The sequence below is a fragment of the Callithrix jacchus genome, chromosome 11 (assembly GCF_049354715.1).
Source record: "Callithrix jacchus isolate 240 chromosome 11, calJac240_pri, whole genome shotgun sequence".
NCBI classification, from domain to species: domain Eukaryota; kingdom Metazoa; phylum Chordata; class Mammalia; order Primates; family Cebidae; genus Callithrix; species Callithrix jacchus.
Genome location: NC_133512.1, coordinates 49,213,573 through 49,229,703, shown reverse-complemented (window position 1 = coordinate 49,229,703; position 16,131 = coordinate 49,213,573). Strand labels below are relative to the sequence as shown.

At 34.1% G+C, this 16,131-nt stretch overlaps 2 long non-coding RNA genes across 3 annotated transcripts in view; both read left to right on the top strand.

Annotated features, from left to right (window-relative positions):
• The window catches only part of LOC118143680 (uncharacterized), a 114,431-nt gene extending 111,124 nt beyond the window's left edge, over positions 1-3,307 (top strand). For both annotated transcript variants that reach the window (XR_008473370.2, XR_013523729.1), the window contains one exon: positions 2,993-3,307. This is a non-coding gene — a long non-coding RNA (uncharacterized LOC118143680). The remainder of the gene's footprint in view (positions 1-2,992) is intronic.
• A 9,273-nt stretch (positions 3,308-12,580) lies between these two features.
• Positions 12,581-16,131, top strand: part of LOC118143679 (uncharacterized) — a 34,916-nt gene continuing 31,365 nt past the window's right edge. The window contains exons 1-3 of the long non-coding RNA XR_004727992.3: positions 12,581-12,706; positions 13,138-13,209; positions 14,190-14,310. This is a non-coding gene — a long non-coding RNA (uncharacterized LOC118143679). The remainder of the gene's footprint in view (positions 12,707-13,137; positions 13,210-14,189; positions 14,311-16,131) is intronic.

Genomic DNA, 16,131 nt, shown 5'->3' with positions numbered 1-16,131 from the left:
TAGTATTTCACATTATTTTGGTAAACCTGAGTCACAAGTATATTGTTGATGCTAAAGTTGGGCATATTTCTTGACTATTCCAAGATAATTTTGGTTAATATCTGTCACCCACTGCAATTTGCACCCACTTTTTAACTCTCAAAAATAGTTTTGTTTGGATGGTACATTATGCATTAGCCTAGTCTCATACGTGGAATCTAAAAAGTTGATCTCATAGAACCCGAGAATTGGATGATGGTTACCAAGGCCTGGGGTGTCATGGCAGGAAGAATTTGTAAAGATGTTGGTCAAAGTGTTATTAGTGGCAAATCTGTCTGCAGCAACTTATTTCTTGCCTCCTCAGAGAAAAGAATTTGGCTAAAACCAGAAGTAGGTTTAATGTATAAGGAGTGACTCAGGCAAGTTTTAGAGCAGAAGTTAGAGTTTATTAAAAAGTTCTAGAGCAAAAATGAAAGGAAGCAAAATACACTTGGAAGAAGATCAAGCAGATTGATGTGAGAGATCCCAGTGCCCTGTTCAGCCCTTGACTTGGGGCTTCACACAATGGCATGGTTCTGGGGTTTGGGTTTTTCCTTCCTTTATTTTCCCTTGGACCAGGCTTTTCACATGTGCTGTGGTTTGTCTGCACTTGATATTGGCTTCACGTGCAGTGCGTTTACTAAAGTTGTGTACATGCTCACTTGAAGCATTTTTTGCCTTACCAGTTGTGCATTCCTAGAGAAAGGTCATGTATCAGTTAGACTCTGCCATTTAGTCTCTTAGTGTGTGTGTTTGAGTCTGCTTTCCTAACTCCGGAGATCTTAGCAGGAAGCTGGGGATCACCAGCTCCATGTGTTTTCTACCTACTGAAAGACTGTCTTTCCCTGGCACTGGCTGCGACCAATTATTATTTTAAAGAAACAGTTTAACAAATGCCTGACCATCACCTAATTGTCCTCTGACATTCCTTGGGAAGCCCTCTGCTGCCCTGCTCATGTCTGCCTAATTACCTACTCTAACAAAAGGATACAAAATCCCAGGCAGAAGAAATAAGTTCAAGGAAATTATAGTATAACTGGTGACTATAGTTATAACAGTGTATACTTGAAAAATGCTAAGAGAGTAGGTGTTAAATGTTCTCATTGCAAAAATGATTGTGTGAGATAATACATGTTAATTAGCTAAATTTTTTCATTTTACAATGTATATATGTCAAAGTATCATGTTATACACAAAATATGCAATTTTACATTAATTGAAAAATAATTAAAAATTTTAAAAACATATAAGTGATGCAGAAAAAAATGAAGAATATTGGTTGGAACCATCTCTCTTTTTCAAACTCAATCTCGTCCTCCTCATGGCCTTCTTCACTGTCATCTATTCCATTCCTCTTCCTTTGTTTCTTCATATTTTTGTTTAAAATTTATTTTAAAAGCCTTTGAAAATTGTATTTCTAAAAGGAATACAATGATTTTTTAAACTTATCTTATTCACTCTTTTTTGTGGAATTTTAAAAAAATTACTTATTATATTTTAAGTTCTGGGGTGTATGTGCAGACTGTGCAGGTTTGTTGCATAGGTTTACATGTGCTATGGTGGTTTGCTGCATCTATTGCCCCATCATCTACATTAGGTATTTCTCCTAACGCTACCCCTCCCCAATCCCCCACCCCCTAGGCTCCAGTGGGTGATGTTCCCCTCCCTGTGTCCATATGTTCTCATTGTTCAACACCCACTTATAAGTGAGAACATGCAGTGTTTGCTTTTCTGCTCTTGTGTTTATTTGCTGAGAATGATGGTTTCCAGCTTCATCCATGTCCCTGCAAAAGACATGAACTCATCTTTTCTTATGGCTGCATAGTATTCCATGGTGTATATGTGCCACATTTTCTTTACCCAGTCTATCATTGATGGGCATTTGGGTTGGTTCCAAGTCTTTGCTATTGTGAACAGTGCTGCAATAAACATATGTGTGCATATGTCTTTATAATAGAATGATTTATAATCCTTTGAATAAATTCAAACTTATAACTGCACAAAAAAGATATTTCAATTATATTCTGATTTAGTGGTTTGAATGATTTTAACAGTTCATGTAAAACATTCGTGTGAAACTTAACTTTTAACAGTTAGTTCAAGTGAAAACATTTATGTGAAACTATAAGGAAGTGATTGATAAATAAAAATAAAATCAAAGAAAATTTTATAACTGACAAACATGTTTGTATAATGGTAATATAAACTCTTTAGATTACTTCACTGAGCACATGTGTTTCAAATGAAGTTAATGGAATCTCAATTGCCTAGATCTAAAAATTCTAAAGTTTCTGTTGGAGATACTTCTGAATATTAAATATAAAATCATATGTATGATGTTAAATTATAATGCACATATTTGGCATTAGATGGGTCATAAGAAATAAATATTATAGCATATATGAAACAATAATTTGTTTTAAAAGAAAGATACATTTTATTTCTGTTTACCTAAAGTTGTCTGTTATTAGGCTTAAATGAAATGTAGTCACAAATTATGTATAACAGTAACATCTTTGGTATTGAAAGAAATTAATGATTTAAAAATAAATCCTTTATATTTTATATTGGGTTGTATCTTTTAGAAGTGATATTCCACCTAAAGCTTTGGAAAAACAAGTCAGTAGGAATGTAACTTAAATAAGTGAATACAAACTATAAGTATTTAGTTTAAAAAACTAATATTGTCGCTTTTTGTTTTTTTTCTCTTCTCTTCGTGCCTTTACCTGCAAAGACCCCTGTGGTTTAAATAACTAGTGTTTGTACACTAATAAAAATCCCATTAAATTAAATGGCCAGTAGGCATGTGGAATGTCCTGTTGCAATTTCAGAAGACAGTTTGTTACCAGACACCCTGCTATGAATATTTTATTTTATCACTGTTAAGAAAAACATTTATAAAATCTATTTATTTTTATTTTAAATGCTTAGAGGATCCTGGAAATGGTGCCTTCATAAATTTTTCTCTTCACAGAATGAAATGGTTGAGTAGATTCCACATCAGGCACTATGCAGAATACCCTATGGCAAATGTATATAATCAACACAATTGGTCAGTAATTTTCATTCCCTTTACTATTATTTTTATTTTCCATTTTTGTGAGCAATAAAAGTGGCAATTCAGTGCATATTGTATAATAGGAAAGTGTTTACAGCACACACTGTACCTCTGTTCCAACAGAAATAATGTCATAATTATAGAACTGTTTTTTTCTTGCAAACATTCTCTGCCTGACTTTCACTCTCTTTGTACAATATGAGCATGATTATTACTCATGCTATACCATTATTGGAGGTACCATCTTAATCTGTTGTAAGATGTAAAAGAACAGATTAAGATGGTACCTCCAATAATGGTATAGCATGAGTAATAAGTAATGGAGAAAAGTTTAAAACGTAGGAGACAGGTTAAGATGGTACCTACAATAATGGTATAACATGAGTAATAAGTAATGGAGAAAAGTTTAAAATCCTGTGCAAGGAGGAGAAATGAAATCATGGGAGTTGGAAAACATCAGTGGGAAAGAAAGGAAGATGATAGAAAACTGGCATTAATATTCTAATGAAAAAAGTCAAAACACAGAAAGAAACAAAGACACTATAAAATCAAGAAATCAAATCTCACTTCTGATTAAAAATAAAGACAATGGTGAGTGTTTTGCATTATTTACGGTGACCAAGGAGCAAATATATTTTAGCCTCCATGTTATCAGAAGACAAGAAGCAAAGTAGAAAACAGATAAAGCAATATGGAGAGTGTGAAAGAGATGCTCAATGAAAGAGATGACAATTCAGCTGCAATGAACAGGGAGGGTATTCCTCCTAAATCAAAGATTCTATGCAGGTCACATTTTGAAGTCAGCACTAAATGGGAAGTAATCTTCATCATTTAGTAAATGACAAGGACGTCAACACAGACATTAGACCCTCAGGACAACTAAGGGGCTCTGAAGGTTGAAGGGGGAAAACCACTGCATTTATGTAAGATTCAAATGGAAAAATGTTTTACACTAACAGACAAGGTGAGGGATTTTCAGGCTAAGATAACCCAAGAATTCTTAACATGCAGATTAAATATTCATAGAGTAATTGATAAATATATAATACTTTTAACTCCCTTAAAGATTTTTATGTGCAAAGAAATTTGATTATAGTTTTAGTATTCCACCAATATTAAGAAAGGAGAGGGAGGGAATCACCTATGAGTAGAATGTTGCATGTATTTATTTCAGAAAAATAGCGTATTTAGGCTGACCATGGAGGCTTATGCCTGTAATCCCAGCAATTTGGGAGGCCAAGGCAAGCAGATCACTTAAGGTCAAGAGGTCGAGACTAGCCAGGCCAACATGGTGAAACCCCATCTCTACAAAAAACTTGTCAAGTATGGTCGCATATGCCTGCAGTTCCAGCTACTCAGGAGGCTGAAGTTTGCAAAAGAGTATATATATTTTATAACTTTAAGTGGATAAGCACCTTCAGTCATAATACATTAGGGAGCATGTCAGAGGTAAACTTTATTTACAGAACCAAATTTCAAGTAGTGAAGAGATTGGTAGGTGCAGCTTCCATAGAAAAATGCGTCTCAAAATAATCTATGCTGTCATAATTAATTCTGGCGTTAGCCAGTATTGAAACTTGTGTAAGTCACTTAAATTCTCTGTATGTGCCATCTCTTCAATGGAAACCAGTTATGATGTTAGGTTAGATTATAACTGAAATCTTGATGGTTCTGCAGCTGTCACCACACCCATGCTATATGATATAAATTATTTTTTGGCGTTAAAGAATTTTGTTTATCAAACCCAGATAGAGAGCTAGGAGAATAAATTTCTATTTGAACTGATTCAAGGCATGTCGGGAACCACTAAGGAAGCAAATTTGCTCTCTAGAGACCTATTAATAAATCAAATGGATGCTTCTCCCTGATGAAGCATATAAGTTAATTAAGGATGATTGACTCTGTTTGAAGTAGATGGATATATAAGCTGCTTTAAACTGAGATTCATGCCAGAAGATGTGAAGTCAGTTTAACGCTTCAACAAAAATGGAAGTTCTTCTCCCTACAGAATAGTTTGTTTGAGAGTTAATAAATTCTTACATAATACTGATAAATAGATACCTTATTTGGTTATTTTAATTATATATTTAAATGATTTCTGATACATATATTTTGAAGAACTTATTTTTCAACTCATTATTTTTAAATTTATGTTGCGATTTTTGTTTTTTAGAAAAGCACAAAAAGACCATTTACTTGTCAATGCTTCTTCTATAGCAATGCATTACAGAGTTGAATTGGTTATCTGTGTGCTGTAACTGAATACTCTATTACCATCTGGTGGGTGCATTCCAAATCACAAGCATAAAATTGCTAGACAAAAAAACATCAAAACCCTTTGAACTTTTTTCAACTTTATGTATCCTTTAAAATCAGAGAAATATAAATACACAGCTTCAGATATGCGATGTTTTCCCTAAGTGTCCAGCCACAAGTATTTTTAGCTTTTATTCCAAAAGCAGTATTGTGTTGTAAACCCTGGCTGCTCAGACTATGATCTGTGGACCTGCAGCATCAGCATTACCTAGGAGATTATTAGAAATACAAATCTCAGAAGTATTGAATCCTAATCTGTATTTTAGTAAGATCTTCAGGTGATTTACATGCACATCAAATTGAAAAGCACTGATAAACACCATAATTATATTTGCCTTTAAATAAGTGTAATATTCTAATCACTAAACTTCCAGTGAAATAATACTAAGAAGATTAACCATCTCTAGGCTGTGATTTTTTAAATTCCTACCATGCCACCTGTATTAGACTTCTTTAGGCAAAACAGAACCAATGGGATATAGATAGGTAGGTACATAATAGATCAATCAATCCTGTTCAAGCTCTGGCCTGTGGGCCACATGTGGCCCACGATGGCTTTGAATGCAGCCCAAAACAAATTCATAAACTATCTTAAAGCATTATGAGATTTTTAATAATTTTTTTTTGTAGCTCATCAGCTATTGTTGGTATTAGTGTATCTTATGTATGGCCCAGGACAATTCTTATTCTTCCAGTGTGGTCCAGGGAAGCCAAAAGATAGGCCACCCCTGAGATGACAGATAGATTATAGATGATAGTTGATAGAAAGATGGATGGATGGATGGATGGATGGATGGACGGATGGATGGATAGACAGAGAGAGAGAGAGAGAGAGAGAGAGAGAGTGTGGAACTTCATTATGAGAATTGGCTCATGGAATTCTGAAGTCTGAGTAGTCCTGCAATATGCCACCTGCAAGCTGGAGAATTAGTAAAGCTGGTGGTATAATTCACTTTGAGAACCAGGGGAACCAATAGTGTAACTCCCAATCCAAGGCCAAATGGCTGAAAAAGGAGTGACAGTGCTGGATTAAGTGCCAGCACTTAAGAGTTAAAGAGTTTCTCAGAATTGGGAGCTCTGCTGTTCAGGGGCAAGAGAAGATAAATGACCTAGCTCAAGAAGAGAGAAAATTGGCCCTTTCTCAACTATTTTGTTCTATTTGTGTCCCCCGTGGGTAGAATGATGGCCAACTACACTGGTAAGGTAAAATTTTCTTTACTGAGTCTACTGCTTCAAATGCTAATCTTCTCCTCAAACACACTCACATATACTACATATATACATTCATACATATGAACATATATACCTCATAGCTAAAGGAAGTAGCAGTAAGATTTTGGCAAGTGAGCTTGATTCTGTAAGCTTAACAGGACTATAGCTCTTTCCATCTTTAGCTCTTTTCACCCTACTTACTCACTCGGTTTGAAACCCACTAACCTCCTTGATTTAGGGTTCTTGCTTTAGAGTTTTTGCTGTTTCTCTGCCTGAAATGTTCTTCCTTTAAGTTCACATAGCTACTCTCTTCTTCATTTCCTTTGGTTCTCATCTAAAATATTCTGTTATCATTCAGCATCTCACAACCCTATTCCTCAGTTTCTATCCACTCTCACTCTGTTTTGGGAGCCCTTATAGCATGTATTGTTCTTAGACATTTAATAAACGTATTTATTTAATTTATTATCATTTGCCTAGCCCAAATAAAATTTAAGGTTGTTATTGACAGCCAAATTGTCCATATTCTCAATGTTAACAATAATGCTTCTTATATGTAAGCAATTGATACATATTTGCTCAGAAAGTAATGAAAACACTTGCAAATGGAAGCAGAATTTTTCATGTTAAAAAAATCCTTTTTTTTTTAATAACTGCTCATTCTGGATAGCTTTCTAATTAGTAGAAAGTTATAAACCAATCTGTGAATTAATTTTTTTAGTTTCTTTTGTGTTTTTTTTTTAACTTTCTGATTTCCAGATGTACCACAGATAGTGTAAATAGAGGCAAGAGAGGGGAAATTTATTTCAAGTTGCTATACTACAAATTCATCCTATTCTTCAATTTCCAGACATATTTGAGTCCTACATGCAGAGCAGTCAGAAAACAGCAATTGTTTGATATTTCCACAATATCACTCTCTAGGACACAGAGAAAGGTTGTATTTCCTGGCATTCTTGTCATAAGCTGGCATTGTGAGGCTGCTTCTCGCCAATGAGTTGAGATGTCTGTCACTTCCAGGATAGTGCACTTATTTGCTGGTTTCAGATGCACCTGAATATTCTCATCACCCTGAAAGAGTAGCTACCAATATTTGAGAGAGTAGTTGCCTCTATCACTCTGGATTCTCATATTTTTACAATAAGCTGAATTCCTTAGCTCCAGGAAAAGAAATCCTTTGTTGTTTAAACCACCAATATGTTGGAGAGGCTTGTTGTGTTTGTGCTTTTACTGACATATAACTTAGCCTGGACTGACTCATGGCAGCACTTACCAACCTATATTGTAATTTGTGTATCAAGATGCATATTTCTGTAACCAGTGTTTATGTGCTAAGTTTCTGGAAACCAAGAAATAAAACTCACTCATCTTTTATCTTTGTTAACAGTGCTTGGAATAGACTGGATCTCAGTAATGACTTTTCGCCACAATTAGAAGAATAATCACCAAGATGATTAGAGTCAGAGACTTGACACAAGACATAATATTTAAGAAATCTGAGTTGTAAAATCATATAAAAGAAAAATTCGTTGCTAGAAAAGTTTTAGGGTGGGTAGCATAAAATCCATCTTCACTTACTAGATGAGGATTATCTCTCTTATAGAGCATTCGTTCTCCAGAATGGTGGAAAGTAAAGACTAAAAAAAGAAAGAAAAGTATTTTCAGGTAACACAAAGAATTTTGTAGCCTATGTTATTTACGCTACAGCAAATTTTTTTTTTTTTAATTTTTTATTGGATTTTAGGTTTTGGGGTACATGAGCAGATCATGCAAGACAGATGCACAGGTACGCACATAGCAGTGTGCTTTGCTTTGCTTCTCCCCTTCACCCATATTTGGCATTTCTCCCCAGGCTATCCCTCCCCACCTCCCCCCCCAACTGGCCCTCCCCTTTTCCTCCCAATAGACCCCAGTGTTTAGTACTCCCCTTTCTGTATCCATGTGTTCTCATTTTTCATCACCCGCCTATGAGTGAGAATATGCGGTGTTTCATTTTCTGTTCTTGTGTCAGTTTGCTGAGGATGATGTTCTCCAGATTCATTCATGTCCCTACAAACGACACAAACGCATCATTTCTGATTGCTGCATAATATTCCATGGTGTATATGTGCCACATTTTCCCAATCCAGTCTATCATAAATGGGCATTTGGGTTGATTCCAGGACTTTGCTATTGTAAACAGTGCTGCAATGAACATTCGTGTACATGTGTCCTTATAGTAGAACGATTTATAGTCTTTTGGATATATACCCAGTAATGGGATTGCTGGGTCAAATGGAATTTCTATTTCTAAGGCCTTGAGGAATCGCCACACTGTCTTCCACAATGGTTGAACTAATTTACACTCCCACCAACAGTGTAAAAGTGTTCCTTTCCTCCACATCCTCTCCAGCATCTGTTGTCACCAGATTTTTTAATGATCGCCATTCTAACTGGCGTGAGATGGTATCTCAATGTCGTTTTGATTTGCATCTCTCTGATGACCAGTGACGATGAGCATTTTTTCATATGATTGTTGGCCTCATATATGTCTTCTTTCCTAAAGTGTCTGTTCATATCCTTTGCCCACTTTTGAATGGGCTTGTTTGTTTTTTTCCTGTAAATCTGTTTGAGTTCTTTGTAAATTCTGGATATCAGCCCTTTATCAGATGGGTAAACTGCAAAAATTTTTTCCCATTCTGTTGGTTGCCGATCCACTCTAGTGACTGTTTCTTTTGCAGTGCAGAAGCTGTGGAGTTTCATTAGGTCCCGTTTGTCTATTTTGGCTTTTGTTGCCAATGCTTTTGGTGTTTTGGTCATGAAGTCCTTGCCTACTCCTATGTCCTGGATAGTTTTGCCTAGATTTCCTTCTAGGGTTTTTATTGTACCAGGTCTTATGTTTAAGTCTTTAATCCATCTGGAGTTAATTTTAGTGTAAGGTATCAGGAAGGGGTCCAGTTTCTGCTTTCTGCACATGGCTAGCCAGTTTTCCCTACACCATTTGTTAAACAGGGAATCATTTCCCCATTGCTTGTTTTTGTCAGGTTTATCAAAGATTGTATAGTTGTAGATATGTTGTGTTGCCTCCGGTGCCTCTGTTTTGTTCCATTGGTCTATATCTCTGTTTTGGTACCAGTACCATGCTGTTTTGATTACTGTAGCCTTGTAGTATAGTTTGAAATCCAGTAGTGTGATGCCCCCCACTGTGTTCTTTTTGCTTAGAATTGACTTGGCTATGCGGGCTCTCTTTTGGTTTCATATGAAGTCCATGGTGGTTTTTTCCAGTTCTGTGAAGAAAGTCAATGGTAGCTTGATGGGGATAGCATTGATTCTGTAAATTACTTTGGGCAGTATAGCCATTTTCACGATATTAATTCTTCCTAACCATGAACATGGAATGTTTCTCCATCTGTTTGTGTCCTCTCTGGTTTCATTGAGCAGTGGTTTGTAGTTCTCCTTGAAGAGGTCCCTTACGTTCCTTGTGAGTTGTATTCCAAGGTATTTTATTCTTTTTGTAGCAATTGCGAATGGCAGTTCGTTCTTAATTTGGCTTTCTTTAAGTCTGTTATTGGTGTAGACGAATGCTTGTGATTTTTGCACATTGATTTTATATCCTGAGACTTTGCTGAAGTTGCTTATCAGTTTCAGGAGTTTTTGGGCTGAGGCGGTGGGGTCTTCTAGGTATAACTATCATGTCGTCTGCAAATAGAGACAATTTGGCTTCCACCTTTCCTATTTGAATACCCTTTATTTCTTTTTCTTGCCTGATTGCTCTGGCTAGAACTTCCAGTACTATACTGAATAGGAGTGGTGACAGAGGGCATCCTTGTCTAGTGCCGGATTTCAAAGGGAATGCTTCCAGTTTTTGCCCATTCAGTATGATATTGGCTGTTGGTTTGTCGTAAATAGCTTTTATTACTTTGAGATACGTTCCATCGATACTGAGTTTATTGAGGGTTTTTAGCATAAAGGGCTGTTGAATTTTATCAAATGCCTTCTCTGCGTCAATTGAGATAATCATGTGGTTTTTGTTTTTGGTTCTGTTTATGTGGTGAATTACGTTGATAGACTTGCGTATGTTTTTTAAAAAGCCCAATAATACCTGTGAGACTATCTCAGATATAAACTTAATCCATTCAGAATATCTAAGCAAAAGCAAGAAAAGTCAGGACCACAAAACTAGAAGACAAATTTTACTTAGAGTATATAGTTTTAGAAAACAGAGTACATATCAGTATATTAAAGCTATAAATAGGCATAATTTATTCATTAAAAAAGAAACGTTTTAACAAGTTTATCTCATCAATAATTGAACAAGCTTCTCTGAGAGGTAGGAAACGAATTGTCTGGGTTGATTTAAAATGTTTTTATGTTCAGTGTGTGTTTTGCAGTATAGCATCTAAGATACCTGCTAAATATGAGAATGTGTGAGTCTACGTATCAATATAAGTGTCTCAGAGGAATCATGCCTATTTTTGTGTCTCCTGTTAGGTTTTTAAGAATTAAGGTTTCAAATTGTATCCTTTGGATTAAGTCTGGTTGTAGCAAACTGTACTTGCTTAAGTCTCACCCCTCTGCTTTGTACTCAGAAGTGTTCAATAAGTTTGGTGATTGAATTACTTATAATCATGTAGTAATAATATGATGAGGCATTTAATAAAAATAATTTAATATGTCACAAATTTAAAGAATGATTTCATTCAATATACAGGTTTCCACACTAGAGTATATACAGGCTGAGTTTCATTATTTTCAAGTTGCTTCGAATCATAGGCACTTGGGGCTTTCCTCTTACTTCCTCCTCATCTTCTGGTTTCAAGGATTCTAGTCTCAGGAGCCTGAAAGTGCCTCAGCCATTTTAAAGGGCACTGTCCCAAATAGCTCAGCAACGTCTGCATACGTGGATGAATGTCACGTATGGCCAGTAATCACTATATTAGCAGGGCACAGTTCTTATCTTAAGGTTTTTATAAGAGTTACCAGAGAGGAAAAATTAATATGGTTCTCATCACATCTTACCTTTGGACCTCTCTTAAATGGAAAATACCTGCCATGGATAAATGGTTCTGATCACAGAATCTTCCCTGTAACAGATGATACCATTGCCTTGTCTTTTATTGCCTCTCTTCTGAGATCTGAAAACTTTCTTTATGGTTAATACCCACCCTACTCTGTAGCCCCATCCCTGGGTCCTGCAGAGACTAAGGATGCTCAAGTTCCAAGTTCTCTGTTTGATTCTTTTAAGAGAATTTTTTCTTTTCTAAATAAAATAAATGAGGCTATTGCTGTCCAAATTCTAATTTGTCTTGTCTGGGTTCCAAGAATCTATTTTGGAAGTTAAATTTTACAAAATAAACTAAAACTAAATTAAATATTTGCTTCTTAATTTTATATTTCCATTAAACATTCATAATTTCCTGAGGCCTCAGAATGAGGAAGAGAACCAAGTACATGGAATCAGAACAGAAAAGCTCAAAGATTAATTGTTTTAATACAATTATAGATCTTAATATAACTATATAGAAGGCATGAGCAATGTATTTTCATCATTGCATTCTTGCAATCTTGCAGAGAACATACCTTATAGTGGAGACTTTCTATATTGCATACATAAATTATTTAGATAAGAATGGCAATTTAGTAATAGTAATTATAAGAAAGGAGGGATATTATAAACCAAAAAATAAACAATACAAATGCTTAAAATATATTATGTTTTTTAAATAATACAGGGCATCTCTGAAATGTTTACTCAGAAAAATTAAGTGATGCCTAACATATCATAAGAAAAATAAATCTAGTTGACAAAGTATATATAACTATGACAAAATTTGTTAGAGAAACATTTTAAAACTTAGAAATTATATAAATTTCCTCATTAAAAACAAATATTAAATACCTTTATTTCTTAATCAATTATTGTTTAATATTACACAGTATTGGAAAATAAAAATATCTCATTGATTTGGTTTATGAATGTATTCAATTTTAGATAAAGTTCCTGAAGCATGTTCATATAATTGGTCTGCATATAGTCTAAAATATTTTCTAGATTTTTGCCTACGACTAGTGGTCGAGAAAGAGAGAGAGAGAAAATGAGCTCAGATGTGGTACCATATAAAGGTATGATTCTTTCCTGGATAGTGAAGAGGCAATCTATGACTCCTACGCTTCTTTATTGCTAAAAGCATTTTAACATAGTATCTATCCCTGGGTATGCTTAATATTTAAATTGTGACTTACTCCATACACAGAGGCAAATTTGCCATTTAGCTATGAAACTTAATTTGCAGACCCCCTTTCTCACAGACAGCTGTGAGAGAATGAACATATTCTATGCCACTTGGTACTAGAAGTATGGCAGTGATTAAAAAGAATTGAGGTGTGAAACACATAGAATCATAAGCTAGTCTGAAAAATTCTTCCAATTATCCAATGTCTAAATCTGTAAATCAAGGATGAAGTGATCATCAAAAACCCATCAAATATCACTGATAATAAGCAAATTTTGATCAACCCAGAAAATAGACTTTCTTTTTTTCTTTATTAAACAGATAATTTAAAATTGCTATAATGTGAACAGACAATGAAGAGAATGCAGCCCAAAGGGTGAGAAAAACATAGAGGTATGCCAGAATATTAATTAACAAAAATATTATGAATATTTTCTCCGTTTCATGATTTTGTTGGTATATTTAAACATTTTAAAATATATAATTTGTTATAATAATATTTTTCCCACTGAGTTTCACTCACTCTGTCACACAGGCCAGAATGGAGTAGTATGATTTTAGGTCACTGCAACCTCCAATTTGTTAGAATTTTTGCTCAAATTAAATATTCAAGTTCGTAGTTAATTTTCTCTCTATAGTTTTTGCATTATTTTCTGTAAGAAAGGACTCCCCAAACCTGGATATATCCCTTTGTACAAAATGGATGTGCATAAGAATAGGCCCATGAGGGTGACAAGATAAATAATAATAATAATTCATAAATAATACAATAAATAAATGCAACAACTCCATACAAATACTAACTCATCTTCACATCAGAGACAAAAAGATATGTTTTTAGTCCTTAAAACAACTCATTCAGCTCTTATTGACCATTTTTAGTTCTTAATTTTCTACATATGCTTTTCTCTTAATTCTGAAAGATTAATGCTATAAACTTTCACTGTAACATGGCCATAATAGAAGATTAAGTCACTCTAATATAAACATATCCTGAATCAGCAAATGTTGTTTTATCATATGAATTAATCTTATTATATCATTCCCCTAAAAATGAAACAAAAGGAGTCTCTCTGTGTTGCTGTTTATGCTCATGTAGAAAAAATGTTGATTAAAGCTCTCATCAGGGATGATTCAATCCACCTATCCTTTAACTTCAATCTCTGATCACCTTCAATCTCTGATTTTATCTGTATCATCATACAGACTCATTGAAATGATTCTGTTGGGAAAGATTTTGCTTATATTATTTTACTAAGTAGAAGAAATTCTACTAAACCTTATAGATACTCACGTAAGAGGAAATAAGTGAGTTCCAATTGATGTAATTGACAAGTTTCATGGTGTTAATATTGTCATCATGATGATTTCAGGTATCAATTATGTCACTAAAGGTGAAGTTGGAAAAGAGATGAACCACGGGTTCTCATGAGCCAGTAGGAGCTGGCTCCAACACACTACCTATAGATAGGCTTGGAATAAAGCAAGTAGCTGGTAAGCTCTTTTAGAATATCATTTACATTACTTACATTAAAAAATAATTATCTACATAGCCTGTAGGAAAGCACTGTATATAGGTTCCTATCTTCATTGGCTGCTAGTCAATAGTTTGTTCTCATTTCTGTAGTGCAAGTTTCTCAAATAAGGTGAGTTGGGTTGAAAGCTTTACATCATCCATTAAAAATTAATAAGCCTGGTTTCTGTTACACCAGATTATTTATCCTGCCCTACACCCTGTTCTATATATATATCGGTAAGCAGGCATGCCAGTTTGTTTCTTGTTGAGTGCTATGTCCCAATGTTTTCTTTCAGTTCTTATTTCTTATATGAAGCCAAATGATCTATGTTTGTCATAATAAGAATTGCAAATGTCCTTCGAAGGAAAAGTCATTTTTATTTAGTAAATAGAAAGCATGAATAATGAACAATACAAGAAAATTGTAAAATAATTAGGAAGTGGTTCAGAGGTGCTCATTTACAACTGAGGAAATTAAAAATGCAAATGTATTATTATTACAAAGGTAGTTAACAGACAAATGAATGAAAAAAAGAGCATTCCTTCTAATTCATCATTGTTTAAAAGACACCTGCAAATTCTAACTGGAAAAGACAAGACTGAGAAATGCAGATGGTCACATTTTGTATTATATCCATCAATTTTTATATACTCTAATTAGAGAGGGAATCATTCTCCATAGGAAGAAGATTCTGCTTATTTGAATATTTAAATAAAAGCCAGTTGATGCAGAATTCAAAATACTCCCTGTGTTTTTGTCTTTGTGACAGGGGTGGTACAAAATTTATTTTCTTTGATCAAAGGAAATGGCTGGCAGTCTGCCCCCAAAGATCTATATTTGGATTCTGAAAATTAAATGAATTTCAATATCTGTTTTGTTCTAAGGCTGAATTTATTGTACTGAGTTATGATATCATTTTATAAAATGTTAATCTACAAGCAAAATGTTTGCAGTGTTGATTATTTTGTCTAAAATTAGATGTTACTTAAATAGATTTATGTGATGATTTATTTTTTAAATCTTTTAAAATACATGACTATTTCAGTATGATCATCCTAAGAGTGAGATCTGTTTTAAGAGTGATACCTATTATTTTCCATAAATATACAGTTTCATATTTATAGTGACTAGGATTAGAAATGTGAAAGAAGATATATAAATAGCTGTTTTTAATTTTAATGTTGAACATATAAAGAGAAATACACCACTACATAACAGTACAATAAGAAACATCCAAAATGTAATGGAGAAGAAGAAAATATGCAGATATACTTAAAGATAATAAGATTTAAAAGAGTGTATATTATATCTAGGCACTTAGAGATGAATAAAAGCAATTATGTTTAACTACAACAACTCAGCCATTTTCTAAAACTTTTTCTTTTCCCCACTGAAATCTCATTTTAGAATGAAACAGAAGGTAATGCAAACTATGCGATGATTTCATACAGTCTGATAATTCTATCTTTTTTCTCTTTTCTTTATATGTATTGTTTATTTTATATTTTACATTTCTTCTTTAAATCCAAAAGAGAAATCTGATAAATATTGTTTAACACATCAAAGACAGCAACTTTGAGCAGATTACTTTTTCCAGTTTCTAGTTCAATTCCACGTACACCTCGTGATAAATTGCTGCTCAAATGAATTTTACTGCCACCTGCATAAGAACTAGTTTACTGGTGTGTCTTTAGGTTTCTGCCTGGTTATTCTGCGTATTATAATAAGGTAACTGAAATTTCAATTTCCTAAATCAACTATACGGATGGAGGAATGATTGTAACCAACTAATGAAATA